An 18,358-nucleotide genomic window follows, 5' to 3' on the forward strand; every position below is an offset into this window, starting at 1 on the left:
CCAGGTACCTGAACTTAAAATGTTAATCACTCATTAGGCCTTCATGGGAACGTGGATACCTCAGCATAATTTGTGACTTAGTAATACTGTAAACACCCTAAGGTCTAACAATTAGGAAATAATTTACAAGGCAATATGTAAGAAGGTTTTCATTAAAACTTAATTGTTTTTATAACTATACCTTTGTTAAGGGTTTTTTTTGTGCAAGCAAGAAACAAGTGGTACAGTGGTCATTTCAGTTAGCTCTATTCTTGTTCTTGCTCAAGAAAAACACTCATAAACGTTAATGAGATTTTACCTGCATAAAGATTCTGTGCTGGGTGTGACTAATTTCACCTCAAAGGTAACAATTCTATGCTCTTTTCAGTCCAGAGAAATACCCAATCAGCGATGCTTAACTTCATCACTTTAACAGGATCCTCCACTAGAAGGTCTTGAAATGTTCCTTTTGCAGGTCACTTTGAGTCCCTTTACACCATCAGTGCTTCCATTTCTCCAGCCAGTTTTGTGGTCTGGGACTATTAGTGCTATGAAGGTATTACTTGTCTACTGTAGAACAACTACCTCAGATTTGATTGTTCGCATAATTTAATTACTAATTCAGGCTTACATGATTGTAAAGTATGTTCACCTCTTGCATATGCAATTGGCTATAAATTATTACATAGGAGTAGCATCATTTTAACTTTGCTTGGTATCTGCCAGCAGTCACCCTGTGTTATGTCAGGTTACGCAAGCTCCATTTGCACTGGCGAAAAACAATGCTCATATCTTGGTTATTTTTGCAAAATCTGTTCTGCTTTCTCTAAAGCCCGCTTCTTGTAGTGTTGCACAATTGCTGGCTTTAGAAAACAAGTTGCTTTGTGAGTAGTGTTTTGTCCCTGAAGTCTCTGCACCCTCAGCATCTGCACCACGCATCGCGCCTCTTGCGCACGGCCCAGGAGTAGGGGATCCCTTCCCACTGGTTGCACGGATGTCAAAGGTATCAGCTAAATGGGAGGATACGCGGCCGTATCCCCTCACTGCCACGGCACCCCTGCAGTCCTTGCTGGCTGCTCCTTCCACCCACCACCATGCTGGCAAATCCCTGCAGCTGACAACTTCACAAGAGAGAGGCAATAGATGCCCAATGTGAAATGAAACTGGAAAACCTGAGACAGGAATCAGGCAGGGCTCAGATGAGAAAATCCTGGAGTTTTATACGTTTCTCCTCCTTTGAATGAAGTAGGTAAAAACTCGTAACAGAAATGTATGCTTGGAAACTAAAAAACATCTAACATTCAGATGTGACTTCTCAAAAAGGGTAGCTGTATTTCAAGACCCAGGGTGTTTTTGTACCTCGCTTAGCAGAACTAATTTGAAATCTTAAGGGTCTCATAATTTCTCTAATTGCTATTGATACTGAGATTAATTGTGATAAAGAGGGCATAATGCAAAACCGATATTGTTCTTTGCTTGTTCACACGCTTATGTATCAGTGCACATAGCTGCATTATAGGACATGCCAAAACCATCTGACTTTTCTTGCTTCTGCTAGCGATATGCTTGTCTCTGTTGAGGTCAGCTGAGATGTCTCTTGGCACGTTTTTCTCAGCTCTTATGCTTATTCTTTCAGCATGGATAATCTTACTTTTCACTTTTTATTTGTTGCATAAAAATTAAAGCATTTCATCATAGTTACAAGAAAAATAGCTAGAGTAATGAATATGAGGGAATTCTGTCTACTGTATCAAAACCATTTTATCACCTCGGATGAAACTGCCCAATATTATTATGTTCTGTTCTTAGATGTCAGGGGGAACACTTCTGTTAGTGTTTTAGTAGTTAATAACACAAAAGATAGAGCAGGAAATGCTCTCCCGTCTGATTCACAAAAGACCAATTATTGCTTAATTTTCTGCCTTCTCTGTACAAGTTACTGTATCAGACATTTTGCCATACTCTTGGTTCATTGCTTTATATATATACTGACAAGAGAACTTTGTTAATCCTTTCCAGTCTCTGCATACTGCTGAATTCTTTATGTCAGTACCCAATTCTCTTCACCTCCAATGGGTTCCACTTATATGCATAATGCAGCAAATCACAAAGCCCAAAGTATCTTTTCTTCAGTCTCGTTTTTATGAAATAATTCTTGCACTAATATCTAGATTATTTTTTAATTTTCCAGAATTATCTGGAAAATATGCTGTATATTTCTATTACTTTATTAATGCCTCCTACAAGTTATTTCTTATCCTAGTTAAGTATAAAATTAAGCTTATAAACTATTCATTTTGCATGTGTCTTTAGAACAGAAATATTGAACAGTTACAGTCCAAGGACAGCCCTATATCTGAACACAGTTTGTCAATCCATGAACATCTCACTGGATTGCATCTCATCAATGTAACTGAAGCCTAACTCTTCTCTGGCATCAAAATACAAAATTACAGTAGCAGCACAACTTGTAAGTATTTTCCTCCGGAAAAAACAGCCTTGAAAAAAGCACATCAGATCAAGAGGAAAGCAGTTGTGCTGATTTGTGATTGAATCTCAACATGTCTAATGCTGTCTTTCTGTCTGCGCTTAGACCAATAGCACAGTAATAAGGAAGTCTGAAATTCCAAAATCGTGAGAACATCTGACTTCTTATTGGTGAATGCCATTGCTGATCTGTTACTGCATTTTTTAATTCATTTATCTTTGGGTAAAAGAAAAAAACAACAGTCACCCTTCTCTCATTAGGCAGTTTCACAGGATTTGTTTCACAATTGTGTATGTTCAGGCCCTAAGGATATTTATAGGATAGGTAGTCCAGGTGTTATCTGTGCTAGTGTTGGTATTTGAAAAAGTTGTAAGTATATCCATGCACCTAATTTTTAGTTTATTGTAGATAGTCAAAACTAATGAATTCGAAAAATAAATTTTTAAAAAGAGACAAAAAGTGAGGCAGATGAGCCTTTAGGTATTGGCAAAGCAAAGCTAGTTTTTACATACCCTTTAATTTCTTCCTTGTAGTCTTTTCAATGTGGATAATTTTGTTGATGCTTGAGCAATTTTGAGGATATTGGCAAAGGTGCAATACCTAGATTTACAGTTATAGTAAACAGTCTTCTTATTACTCTTTTTTTCAGGCTTTAATTCTTCCATCCACCTCATTTGTAATATCTAATAAATAGTCTTACCACTGTAGCAACTATAAATATTTTCATCTCAGCAAACCTAATACATCTTTTTATAAATTTTAGTTTGGGAGGGATTTTTTTAGGGAATAATTATATCCCTGAAAGGAAATTCCAGTCTTGTTTTATAAAACTGACCTCAAAGAGAACCCTGTTCTCAAGCTATCTTCTGGAAACCTGTGGTGCAAAGGCCTTTTTCTTCATGGAGACTATGGGCCTGTAGGGCGGGAGCGGACCCTGAGCAGCTGTAGTGCACTCCACTTTTTCTGTATAGCAAAGGTATACTTAGGCTGGCCTTGACATATTTTTATCTGACTCGTTCTTCAAAACTTCTAATAAAAGAGATTCTGTAACCTTCCCTGTATCCCATTTTTCCTACTAGACCCACAAATACAGGGCTATTAAATTTAATGGAAAGGCTACGGGAACGTAGTGTAATTGTACATTTAACAATGGGGGGGGGGGAAGTATATCATACACTGTATTTAAAATGTATAAAGTACTGTGATGTTCTCTTGTGTTACTTTAAAAAATTTTAAATAGGTTTCAAGCTCAAATTATGACTTGCTAAGGTCTCTAACTTTGTGCAATTCATAAATTTTTAAGCTGTTGTTTTTACTGCAGCAAAACATGAACAGTTCTGCAAATTGCAGGCCAGAATGTTTATTCATATGAATAAATCAATGGGAAAATGGGCAGAGCTTCTCACATCAGCGGGGTAGCTCCCTTGAGTATTAGTTTGTAAGGTTAAGCCTTATGACTACAAGCTTGCTTGCTCAGATTGACGTGCTCATGTACGTGCACTTTCTCTTCTTCTTCTATCTCACCCCTCCAGAGAAAAGCAGCCTGAAGCAGTAGCCAGACGATGAAAGAGTAGCACATTTCTTTAGTCTGGGAACTCGGTCAAGATTTGTTTCCTGACTACCCAGCTGCAAAATATTTACTATGAGAATAAAGAAACCATAAAGCAGAGGTTTATGACAGCAAGACTGTTCTTCCAAAAGAATCTGTATTTTTATAAAACAGCAGGGAAAAAATCTACCAAACACTACTGTCTCACATGTATTTTGATTTGCGGGGCAAACATTATGGTCAGAGATAAAGCTCTGTGTCCTGTTTGTCATATATAGGTCTCACATGAATGTTGACATACCTATTCCTTGGCAATGCCTTGCACCTATTGTTCATTCTCTTTTTTTTTTACCATACACAACAGCACATGCAAAAATATAGTAAAAATGTAAGTTTATATTTTTATTCTTCTTTATTTTTCACCAGGAAGAAATTGAGTATGTTCTAGCAAGTGTATGGGGTTTTATATGCACAATTTAACACGCACTTAGGAAAGTGCTTTGTGCTCAGCAGTCCTTACATAAAATGTTTAAGCAAGCTGTTTGCCAATATCAGTAAGTTTGTACAACACAGTCTGCCTGGCCCAAAACACATGAACATTCTCATTTTTTCCCCAGTAATATTCTTCAGTCTACTAGGCAGAGATAAATGTGACTTCTGCATAAAAGGTGAAAAGTTAAAATACTAGTCGGCCCAGTTTTATTTGCAGTTGCTTATTGATGAGGTTTTTTGTCAAATACGGTACACTTCAGTAACTTCACTGTATTTTAGCCAAAGCTAAAATAGAAGTGAAATTGGTTCTAAGGAAAGCAAACACATTGAAGAAGTGCTTCAAGTCAAATAAGGAATCATGAGTTATCTTAATCTTCCTATACCTTCTAGGTATATTGAACTCCTGCAGAAACTTCTAAAGATCTTCCTATTTAGGTCACTTTTCTTTCATTTTATAAAACTTGTCCTTTTTCTTGTGACTTGAATATTTTATATAAATGTAAGGCTGTTTCTCTAGAATCCATCCTGCATCAAATGCCATTCCTAGCGCTGCTCTTCCAAGAGCTGGGTGGCTACCAAACAGATTCAGGAATGTCACTGCCCAGCAAATGTTTCCTTTTTGCCCCCGGGTAGAGCAAGCCAACATGAGAGCCGTGTTACAGGTTCAAGTTCTCCTTTGGTGCTTGCTTATCCACACCTCTCCATTGTTGCGATGCTGAAGGGGAAACCAAAACTGTTTTCCACCAATAGCATGGGGCTTGGAGTAGCAACTTGGATCCTTACTTACTCCCTACTAAGTCTGTGCATAAGTCCAAAAGAAGGACGTAAGAGACGCAAAAATGCTCTTAACATAGTCCCCGTTCTTTTTCATCCTCTCATATTTTTCAGCTGTATTCTCTAATAAAAATGTCAGAAATGACAACTGAATTTTTTTACTAAAAATTAGCAGACTGATTTATCACTAAGAAACTACCTGACCCTGCTGACTCCAACCCCCCTAACTGTTTTGAGCTGTTATCATTCATGTTTTAAGCTTTTTACATAATGATAATAATGCTTCTTGGCTAAATTACCTAATCGTAATAGCATCTGAAGTGTCCAACATCTAATGCTTTCATCTTATAATTTGTGGAAATAAGAGATACTAAAAAGTACAAGATTACTTATTTCTTCCCTCTTTTAGTTTTTTTCATCTATATACTTGTCACAAACTATAAACCATGCACATTTTAGCCACACATTTATCCAAAAGTCTATCCATATATTTGATTTCATATACTTTCCCAAAGCAAATTTTGTTCTTCATTTACCAAAAATAGGATTTATTCATATATACACATGCATACTTTTAATAGGAATTTTCTCCACACACTGACTATTAAGTATTTTAATAGGTTTTTAGTAATTGCTGTAGTACTTTTACCATTAATTTTTCTGTGGTGTCTGCATAGCTTGAATTCTAAATAGCCGTGTAATGATTTGAATTTTTCTGTCCAATTTCAGTTGATTGTTATTGAGGGAAGACAAACTAGGGCAAGGTGAATTCTACGGTTTTGACTTGAAGCCTGTGAGCTTTGTTATTTTAATCTCTTCTGGCACTGAGTTCTGCAGCCATGAGCAAGTTAAAAAAAAAAAAGAAAAAAAAAAAGAAAAAGAAAAAGCCCTGTCACCTTGATTCTGAAGTACACAGTTCCATTGAACCAGGAAAGGTAGCATGGGAAGCCCTAACTGTGGAGTATGAAATGGCATCAATAAGGGTATGAGACGGTTAGAAACCCTGAGCAAAACGCTGAAATTCATTGACCAGTTCAGAATATAAACATGTCATTTGTTCTCCCAGTTGTTCCCTGTATGTGACAGAAATGGAAATCCTCTGAAACAACTAATAACTGGTTCTGTTATTACGGTTACTGCAGTCTTTAGCATCTGAATACAGTATATTATTTAATAGGAGACTATACAAATAAAAAGCAAGTCAGAGAATGATAGCTCAAAATAAGCCATTTATCTGGCTACCTCTCCCCTCTCCATTCCCCCTTCCTCTCTATAGACAATATTTTGAAGGCAAAACGGCCAAACTGCTGTTCTGGGAAACTCTGCAAGTGACAAAAGCTGACATAGACATACATGCACAAATTTCTGACGTGCACCAGTACGGAAAGATTTAAGAATTATAACAATTAAAAAGATTGCTCTAGACTTCCATTGTAAAACTGTTTATGTCACATGTTCAGAAGAACTGAAAGACCTTTAAAGCAGCGATCTTTAGACCACAGGTTACGAGGGTCCGGTCCTCACTTCCAGCTGATACTTGTTTAGACAACATAAAGATATGTGTGATAGATAGATAGATAGATAGATAGATAGATAGATAGATAGATAGATAGATAGATAGATACTATAGATGTGGCTATTCAAAGTCCTTGGAATAAATCAGGAAAACCATTTTCCTACAGCTTTGGAATAGGTTGTTAGCACTAAAATAGGATTTCCCCTAAGAAGAGAAGAACCTGATAAGAAACTCCATCCTAAAGCAAACTTTGCTGAAGTTTCATCTAAATTGAAGATACATTTTTAAACAAACTGGTATCTTCTAGTTGTTTCAGCTGAAAATTAAGAAGTGGGTCTCTGAATTGTCAAAGGGTTCTTCTGACTGATGCTGGCAGCCATGAGAGTGGAGGGAGAAAAGGGTGGAAGCTGGCACACATGAAATTACAGCCAGAGGCAAAGAATGGAATAAAAGAGTAGTTCACCCTGCAGTTGTGACACTTCACTGTTTTATCATTCAGGCAAAATTTCCAAGGTTAATGCTTTCACTGCTTTATGCTATTGCCATATTCCAATCCAAGAGTTTAAAAATGTGTGTAATCATGGCCAAGTCTAAATCTAAATTCCAGAAATACATCGAGTTGAAGCTGATGGCTGTTGTAATAGTTTTCTAAGCATTTTGAAGTGTTTTCTCATGAGAGCACCTGTTTCTTGCAAGGGTTACACTTGGTCTCATTGTTCAGCCAGTAACTGTCAGGCATTCGCAAAATCGGGAAATGTTCCCTCGTGACTCTTCATTCTTCATTATGAATCAAGACATGACCCATAATTAGACTGCATGTGGAAGAGTTCCTCTGCCATTCTGGAGTTCAGAAGTGTCTTCCACTGTCCTGCCATAACCAGGAAGGCTGTCAGCACATCGTTGCTGACGCTGCAAAGTGTTGTAGCTGTCGCCAATCCACAAAGCCTCATAGCCTAGTATTACACAAGCAGAAGCAGCATCTTCTGGGTCCACACTACCAGAGTCAGTAAAAGTTTGTAGCGTGCAGCAGGGTATCTAGTGGTCTTAAAGGAATTCCTGACATTTATTAGCAGTATTTCACACCATGCTTTTACAGCAGCTGTAAAATAGCAGTGTAAATAGTGTAGAACTTTCTCTATGAGATAATACTGTATTTCAGTCTCGCCAGCAATTTAATGTAATCAGTATAATTAGATTAGGATTGATTATTGTGTAATGGGTTACAGTCAAGGGCTCTGAAGATAGCTCTGACCGGAATTTTGCAATTTTTCTTTTAAATTTGTACATAAATCCTGAGCACACCTGTGATTTTTTTAAAACATTTTACATTTAAAATAGGGTATTTTTAATCACAAGATGCTGTTTCTTTCAGCAAGAATTTGACTGAGACAGAGAATCTGCTTTGCTATGCCATAGAAAAAGCTGTCAGAGAGTGCCAGGAGAAAGAGACGGTAAAAGTCACTGCCTCTGGAAAGGCAATTCAGGCCCTGAAAAATCACAGGTCCATCCTGAATCTAGTGGAAGCAGGATGATACTGTCCCAAGGAATCCAAATTATTTTGCTGGTTTTAATAAAAATTAAAGTAAGAATCCAAAGTGTGTATTTTCTTGGTAAGATTTATTCATGGCATCATTTCTCCACCAGAGTTGACTATTTGAGTCAGTTTTGGGAGGAAATCTTACTGAAGAACTGCACACAGATCAAAGGTCTCTGGATATAGCACAGTACTATGATTCAATGTAACTCCGCAATTTACTTTGTCAAATTCTGATGATTAGCTAGTTTAGCATATAGCAAATGTATATATACCCCCTAACTAAAGTAGTTAAATCTAAGATATTCCTAGATATATTCCTTTCTCAAGATGTTTATTTACCCAGCATCATGGAAATATGTGGCATACATTCTAATTTTGCATTTAGATGTTATCAAACAACTTCTAGAGTTAAATATATTTCACAATAAATAACACTGATTTCAGCTATTTGTCCCTATTTCCAGGGCCCTGGGTGTCCCTTAATCACCCTTTCCATCCTCACCTGAGCTCCCACCCACACCCCTCCCTCCACTCCCCCAGCCCATTAGCCCGGGAGCCCCGTTTGAGCTTGCTTAGGGCCCAGTCTCTTTTGCTTGAGCTCTGCCTTGGGGAGGTTGGTGTTCAGTCCAGGCTCTTGCTGCTCCTGAGGTGTTTTCTGGACTTTCTGGTTTTGTTCGTTATTGTGTCTTGTCTGAGGCTTTTTTTGGGGGGTGACAACACCTGTTACTATCACCAGCTTTGCCTTGCTTGGCTGCTGCAGGACTGTACCCTGGTTGGTAAGGTCTGTATCCCTCCTCATGTTGCTACTGCTCTTGGCTCCTGGCTCCTCTGAAGTAGCCCCACTTTGGCTTCTCTCTGTATTTTAGATGCATCTAAAGTAAAAATCTGAACAAGCCTACTGCAACCTTTGCCCACGAGTATCACAAAAGCCTTTCACAAATGTGGTACCTCACTAACACAGCATTATTCCTATGAAATATTCTGAATGACTTTGTACTTACAAGCTAAATATACTATAGAAAGGTTTTGAGGCTTTATTTGGTGTTGAAAATGGATGTCATACATGTATTTCATGAAGTGAGATGTTCACTGCTCCTCGGCAACTAGAAGTAGAGCAGAATGTATCTACTGGAGGCTACAAGCTCAGCGGCAGACTATGACAGAATTCTTTAGATGGTGCAAATGTTTGGGTTTTTTTCCCTCAGATAGGCAAAATATACACTTCTTTATAGTTCTACTCTCATGTCTGTCAGTGTTGTATGATGCACATTAAAATGTCTTTTACAGAGTCTAATCTGTTTTAAGTGCTTGGGTTTGGTGCGTTACTGGAGTTTTGACGTGAATCTCCAGGCTGCCCACTTACTGCATGTTGATTTGGTTTAGTTTGCCAGAGGTTTGTCACAGTTGAGCACCAAATACCCATCACTTCCTAAAAATGTTCCGGCTGGTCCTTGGGCCAGCTTTGAACTATGTGTGAGCTGGTTCAGGGGGGCGAGCCAAAAATGACTTTTAGCTAAAACTTTTGGACTGCATATATGGTATTTTCATCTCCATCTACTGATTTTGTTGTACTAAATTAGTAACTAATACAGCCTTAACTTTGGTCATAGCTTGTACTGTTAACCTTACTAACAGCACAGTAATATTTAAACTCCTTCAAAGCTGATAGAAGCATGACACTGTTTCTGATTTTTACCTGACTAGAAAACTTATCCTCAAGTCTTAAGAGCAGATAAATTGATCCAAGTTGATTAACTTTCACTGCGTCCTATGTTCTAATCTAAAGAATGCCAAGAATAAACTGACAGATGCTAGAGCATTTTTTCTTATTGCAGCATAAGAGTAGGAAAAGGTCAGGAACATGACTGCCCCAAGTCCTTGATAATAATAGTTAAACAAAAATTCATAGCCTTAGAAGCTGTGTCTGGATTTTTGGGAAAGATCTTCTCTCTTTTTGAGGTTGTGAAACTTTCTATACAAGTCCCAGATCCCTCTTTTAGAATCTCTAACATCTTCAGCCAAGTGTCATGCAAGCTAAGCAGAAAGACTTCTATTATATACCAGCTAGTTTCATTTTCTCTTCAGTTTTTAACAATTTAGGAAATAAGCACTTTAATTTCTTTTTAGGATTTCCATTAAAAAAAAAAAAAAGCTACCCAATATTAGGGTTACTGAGATGTTACTTGAGGATATATGGAGAGTGAAACTAGAATAGATCTAAAGTCTGCCCTGCCTTGGAGATTCACAGGCTGCACAGTACAAGGAAGAATCTTACAGGCAACGGTTAGGGACATGAGTTTGAGTCATTTAGTCTTACCGTGGGGCTTGGCTTTCAAGAAGGCATTTAGTATTGCACAGACAAAAGTGCTGGTTCTGGGGGCAGTTTGGTAGAACCCAAGCAGCATTTGCATTTTTGATTTTTATTATCCACATTTCAGTTGGCCCCAAGAACTTTGGCTATTCGCATTGTATTGCCAATTATAAAAGCCAGGAAAAACAAAAAAGACAATGCATTGAGAGTGCTTCACAGAAACTGTGCTTTACACTTCTGAACCAGAAAAATCAATTGGATGTACAAGAAAGAAATATTTCAGTGGAGATACTGAGAGAAGGGGTTAAGGGAATTTTAGTAAATAAGGTATAGCCTAATGATTGTTGGTAGTTAAAGAATCGAATGAGTAAATGATGATTAATGTTTTGTTAGCTATTGTGTAAATTAACAGAAGCAAGGAATTTTGTGGCCCCTTACGAAAGACAGTTCCTGATAAACTGACAGGAGCAAGAAGATTTGTGGCTCCTCACAAGGACAGTTCCTGATAAGAACCAGGAGAGTGCCTCAAGAACTGGCTGAAACTGACCCTGTGATTTGGACGAAAACCAAAGAGCAACTGAGTCTGCGTGAGAACAAGGGGTTACTAGCGGTGACGAAGAGGAGCCACCGGCCTTCATCCTCACAACCCTCAGCGACCACCACCAGAAGGCACTGCGCAAGCACAGTTGGGAGGGGTTTATGGAAATAACGTCTTGGAATTCATTTTAATACGAAGCGGGGACAGGTCATGCATAAGTATAGGCATATCGCAAAACTTTATGTATATGCAACACTTTGCTGTATATATCCGAAGTAAATGCCGCATTGGGGTGCACACGACTTTGGTGGGACTACCCCCCTGTGCTGCCCAGCGCTGAATAAACATACCTACTTTACAATCTTACAGATTGTGGAGTTTGATTTCCACATGTCAATACAGATGGAAATGTTTTATATAGAGCACAGTCTGTCCTGTTTAATAGTTTTCAGATGTACAGAACTTGTAGTAAGTCAGATATTGGAAGAATTATGCAAATTAGATTTGCAAATTACATATGGTAGAGAGCAGAACTTTATCCTACTTGCCAGTGTGTGTCACCTATCTTCCAGGTGTAGAAGAGATTCCATGCTAACAGTTAAGGCTCTAGCTGTGGTGGCTCACAGTTGTGATTAAGCCACACGGAAGTTCAGGCTGACACAACAGTGTCAGGGTGATTTTTCTGGAGATCTGAGCAAAGCTCATAAATTACAAACTCATCACACCACCATGTTAGCTGTCATCACTGTTGCAATTAGCTTCCCAAAAGCTTGCAGGTTTGATGGACACTGGGCAAAGAGGTTTTTAAGGGGCTCTCCAGTTGCTTAAGACAGTAGGTGGAACCAGTGTTCCTATTAATACTTTTCTTCCCACTTTAATGTTAGGCCTCTCTATTTGTAAGTAGGAAAAAGCTATGCTGCTATTCTGCTCTGGCAAGGTTTCCTTATGAGCCAACATTACCCACTACGAATAAAGGCAGGTGAGGGGAACTATTTGATTCTAGCATCACTGGAAAAGATTTGCCACCATAGACAGCACTGTGAACAATAATGGTGGTGCTGTGGTGTTGCTCTTCACCAACAGAGTTCACTCTTACTCTGATATTTACTTTTTATTGTCTGCTAAGGTGCCACTAATCAGGCTTATACCAGAGGCATCATTTGGAATAGAGGGAGAGATGAGGCTGTCCTGCACAGGGCTAGGAGCTGCTGAGTAGTATTTCCCCGAATACCTGAATGCAGCTGCCATACCAGTACGTGTGAGAACAGGAAGGCACAATAAAGTAGAGTTGGGAGATGAAAAGTGGAGCCTTTCACAATTTATAAACAGACTAAATGATAGCATAACCAGGGCTGCTTGTGTTCCCTACTTGGAGGATAGACCGGGTGTAGCGTTCCAGTGCACGGATGGTTTTCATTAAGCTTTGTGTAACTTTTCATAGTTGATTTTTATGAAAGCACCATGAGTTATTTATTAAGTAGTTTAAATTTGTGGACTATGTATTCATGATGTGGGATTTTTAGTTGTGCTTTAATGTTACGATTAAAAAAAATTTGGAAACTATGCTTTTATAGAATGTTCATTATCAAATTATGCTCTGTGTAACTTTGTGGGTTATTTTGTGACTGTAATCATGGATTACCTCACAATAGAACTCAAAGCTGGGAGCTGGGCTGTGATTGCATAGGACTTATTTCACCCACTGTATGTCTTACTCGTGCTTCTTTAACCTTAGAAAACTTCCTAAACATGGCAAGCATATAAAACTTCTAAACACTCTTTACAAAGGTGTGAACAAGCAGGCTATTTAGATTTTGTAGAAAACAAAGACAGGAAATGAAGTGAGTGGTACAAAAATTAGTGATTTCAAATTAGAGTTAACAATGGAAGGCAGACTGTAAAGTTCTTGGTTCCTACAGCTTTTGCTGTGGCCTTTTCTTTCTAGTCCTAGCTCTACTTTCTCAAGGGGCGGAAGACTGAAAGCCACCCTGCTTCTCAGCTGGAGGTCTCGGAGGTCAGCAACTGGCTTTTGTTCTCAATTGCCTGTAGGTAGAAAGGCTGGTTGGACAGTCTTTGAGACAGCTATTCACAGTATGAAAAGGCTTTGAGGATCTTGTAAGACTAGGCTTATAATTCCTTCCCTCTTTGTTTGTTGTTGGTTTTGGGGAGTTTTATTGTTTTGGGTTTGTTTTTTTGTTTGGGGGTTGGGGGCGGAGGGTAGAGGGTGCTCATGATGTTTTCTTAGTTCCTAATACTGGGATACTGCCACACCCAAGATTCCTCAGAGCTCAGTATCTGTTCTTAAGATTTTTGCCATGATTGAATGTAGGAGATGGCTCTCTGCAAGGGTTTATGGTGTTCCGCTGATTTGCATATTACTGTAGTGGGCTGGCAAGCAGGGCTTTGAGGCTCCTGGGGTGAAGCTAATCCATACTTTTGCACTCTTGCAGAAATCCTGGCAGGACTTTAGGCCATGGGGAGAGTTGGATGGGGGACAAGGGTTGGACAGGGGTTAGAAATTGCATTTGAGACTCTGCTGGGAGTCTTAATATGAGTAATGTGTTCAGTGTGATGAAGTTGAAAAAGTGCTTGTTTGGGAAGACTGACAAGAGACCAGTGAGATATATTTTGGTGCTATAGATCAGAAGACTCCTTCCTGACACTTTACTTGGCTGGACAGTCTTAGCTTACTATTTTAGAGCAAACAGTAAAGCAACTGTGCATTGGAGTGCCAGAACAGTAATAGAGCACTTCCTGTACTTAAAATTCAATTTTACATTCCCTGCAGAAATACACATGGCTTTCAGTGAAATAAATACAGTTTAGCATGTTTGGTATTAATATGTTTGGTATTAATATTATTGGCTCCTTGCTGTTTGTATGCATTTTTGTGCCAGCATAATTCTATATGAGAAAAATATGTCTTGAAAGCTTTTGTACAGATGAAATGCAATACTTTTTACTTGGAAAATGCCTCCAAAAGGCCTCAAGTGGTGTTCTGTGCTGTATGCTAATCTAGAATATGAATCAAACTGACCTTCACAAAATGTTTATCTCCTTGCTATATACCCAGTGAACACTTTCTGTGGTAGAATTTTCATTTGTAAATCCAGGATGCCAGAGGGGGATAATGGATGAGAGAGAGAAGTACTTCCAGAGCAGCAAACTGAAGCTGTACCAACATGAAAGGATGGGATGGTGGCTGAGTAAGTCATTGAGCAAAAGGTACTATTTAATCCTGAAGACTGTAGCGATGTCTGTTGTGCCAGACCTTCAGTGCATTCACCACTGAATACATGAGTGAGTACATTGGACACTAAGAAGTCAGGACAGGGAGCTCAAAAAGATAAAGAGATAGCTTGTGACAGGCTGAATGATGTTTTGGTTGGGTAGGAGCAGATGACTTGAGATACACAGGGCAAGGCTGATTCTAAAAAGAATCAGTAGTAGTAGTAGTCACTTTGTAGTCACCGCTTCCGTGTGCCTGATTAGGGGAGGAAAAAACCCACATGTACCCAAGTATGCTAGTAGCTGATATGATTTTTTTTTTTTATGGTGCGTATTGAGTTTGCATCATGAAGTGTAATGCTAATGGCATACAGCAGTGGTAGGTGTAATTAGTCACAAGATAAATGCCAACAAGCCAAGGTCTCAGTTGCAGGACTGGATCTTTGGGTGTGCATAGGAATTGATAGCTGGCAGATAAAAGGCCTGAGAGATTTCTTATCAGGGTCTACTTCAGTATGTTGCTTCTCCTTCAGGGCTCAGCCAGTCTCTTGCATAAGACTGAGTTTAACATGAGTCCTGTAAGTACAAAGGATGGTGGAGCTCTAATCACGACACTAGATCACATAAGCAAACTGCATGGTTTTGTGAGAAGGCAAGTTGTGTGGTAAAGCACCTGGAGGACTTCAAAATAATGTATAGCTCTGAGGCACCGATATGAAAGTTAGTACCAGCTTACTATGCCATCAAATAACTACTTGCTAACAGAAGCATATGTGTAATATCTTGCCAGTTGCTGCAAACTAAGATTTGCATTGTATGGATGCAGATCATTTCAGTAAGTAGTAACTGAGCTCAGTACAATTAATTTGTTCCATTCCCTTATGCAGGCACACCCTGTAACAGCAGCAACTCTCGATTTTAAAATCAGTTCTGTTACTAGATTTTATACACAACACTGAAAATTTCTCATATGTTGTTTTCTTGTGTTTTTTCAAGTCAGAAAACTTCTGTTTTGCTGTGCTTTCTCCTTTTCTAATAATCTGGTGTATCATAATATGTATTGCCTACTTATTTCTGAAATCCTTCTAACCTGCCCAAATTTCTGATTTTTTTTTCCTCCATTCTCATTTTTTGAAGCAAAGCATTTTTATGTTGGTCTTTACTGCAAACCAGCATCGTTATTTTTTGTTCAAGATTTGTCAGACTTTTTTTTTCCATCCTATTTCAGAGAGAACATTGCTTTGGGGAGTCTGGCATTTTAGGGTGCTCTTTAGAGATGAAAGATGTTTTTAAAGTATTTTGTATTTTTTTCCTATCATCTTTAGGTCTCATATTTCATAGCATGGCAAACGTTCAAATGGGGGAAAAAAACAGTTGTTCTCAACGATTGTTTCCTGTGTTCCTCTAATTGTATCTGTACATAGTTATTTGGCAATGCAATAATAGCTTGTGTAGATGTGCTGAGATAAGTTTAAATGACTCTGCTCAGATATTAGTAGAATTTTAGCTGTAATAGTAGAGGCTGTGCCAACCCACTAGGGGCTCTCAGTAAACATGCAGCAGATTAATCCAGAGTTACTATAGCTGTGCTGCTGATATTTTAACTGGTTTATTGGTTTCCAGTTTGGACAGAATTTTGAGCTGCACGCACACTTGAGGTCTGCAGACAAGATGTATCCTGAGTCAAATGAGTGCCTCATCAGCATTAGCAGGCCAAAGTAGAAGGCATACAGGATCTGTGATGTCATTTTCTCAAACAGCTGGGATTGCAGAGGGTTGAGTCTGAGAACTGTGCCTACTTTAATGGTCCTACAAGTATCATCCTCAATACAAAATTGCAGAATTTGTCCTATGGTTGGATACAACAAGTTAGGTAAAGCCAGAATTTCAGACAGGTTTGGAAGCAACAAGGCTTGTTTGCGTCCACATTAGCCTATTAGAAAATCTGTAGAAATATCGTAACTGTGTGCAGCTTTCTGGGACCTTACTGGTAGATAAAAGTACTGTGTTTAGTTTACCTTGCAGTTGAAGAGTCATCCTCAAGCCATCTACTCCTATGCATATAAAAAAAAATCCTCAAGGGGGCACTATTGGTTTAAGCACAATATAGAGTATCATAGAATAGTTTGGGTTGGAAGGGACCTTTGAAGGTCATCTAGTCCAACCTCCATGCCATCAGCAGGGACATCGTCAACTACATCAGGTTGCTCAGAGCCCTGTCCAACCTGACCTTGAATGTTTCCGGGATGGGGCATCTACCACCTCTCTGGGCAGCCTGTGGCAGAGTTTCACCATCCTCATTGTGAAAAATTTTTTCCTTATATCTAGTCTAAATCTGCCCTCTTTCAGTTTAAAACTGTTCCCCTTGTCCTATTGCAACAGCCCCTGCTAAAAAGTCTCATCTCCATTTTCCTTTGTAGTACATTGACAAAAGAGCCTACGGAGCTCCTAGAATGACTTTCAAGTCACAGTTAAAATAAGCTAAAATAAGTGTTACATAAGGTAAAGATCAACTCCATCATTCTGGTATAAAGTAAATCAAGTTACAGAATGTCTACAGCCAGAATTTGGACTTTCACTTAAAATAGGATCATACTAGGAATGAAGGCTTGTTTAGAAATTTTATATTTGACTTACCTGTTTCATTTTTTTTCTTATTCCTTTTGCAGCTACTACATTTTTGTGTGTGTAAAAGCAGGGGGAAAAACAACTGTCACTATATGTGACACTGTGGATTTCCTGCTGTTACAGACTAGGATACTTAAATTGAGCAGACCCATAGTGACAGTGAAAAATGTCATACTTATGGGAAGAATTTATTTGGTAATTTAGAGGAAGCTTCCTGCTTGGTGTCAGTTTCCCAAATCAATGATAACTGAACTGCAATTTATTTCTAAATCTGCATGCCATTAAGCTTCTTTTACTACCTCGTGAACAGCTAGATTTCCTTGTTAACATTGTTATTAAGCACTGAGATAATTATTAGTTCTTCAAAGAGCAGACATATAAATATATTATCCATCATAACAATGCCACCACAAAACAGCCCAAGAAAAATTGGCAGTAAGGAAAGCAAATTACTTTAAAACCCTATTTTTTCTTTTTTATCACTGTCTTGCTGCAAGAGCATTTAGTAGGTAAAAACATAACTATGTCTTGGGCCCTTGAGTAAGAAATTCCTTTGCAGAAACAAGCCTTGTATTCTTCACAAGAAGGATTAGCAGTTCCTAAATACCTGACTAATTTCTTAAACACAGTCCATGTTGCTATAAAGGAAACTACAGTACTTCTAATACTTCACTGTTACACGCTTCCACTTAACTGCATCAAGACAAGACAGAAGCGGTAAATGAAAAAAAAAATAGAGCAAAAGATCTGAGCTCAGAGCAGAACAGTTATGAAGTGAAGTCAGTTTGAATCATTTGCAGGAGTGTATATCCACTCAGTGTAGAAGGATCAGCTCCGAAGTGTTGAAAACAGCTAGAGGCATGTCAGTTATCTTTTTAATGGAACTATGGATGAATTGGGTAAAGTATCAAGGGTTCAAATGCTGATAATTTGAGTCAGAGGTTACTTGTATGCTATTTCCACTATTAGGACCTGTGCCCTCTGCAACAGCTTCTGCTTTTCTGCCAGCTGCTATCTGTTCTGCTGCGCTCCACATGTATCACCCCAGGATGAAAGCTTCAGCTCCAGCAGAGATGTCATTAGAGTCAGAAGACCTCTTGATACTTCGAAATAATGATTATTATTAGTGCCAATATCCCTTTTGGGTGACTGTCAGCCTAAACTACAGCACAAAATTGGCTACCCTCATTTGTTAATGAATTTTGTTTGTAAAAATTCCCTCTCCCTCAGAGGAGTAAAATGTTACCATTAAGGACTTAAATAGGCTTTCAGATGAAATACCATAACCAGCTGCAGGTCAGCAACAAACCATTCTTTG

This window comes from Phaethon aethereus (assembly GCF_964289735.1).
Source record: "Phaethon aethereus genome assembly, chromosome: 3".
Classification (NCBI taxonomy): Eukaryota; Metazoa; Chordata; class Aves; order Phaethontiformes; family Phaethontidae; genus Phaethon; species Phaethon aethereus.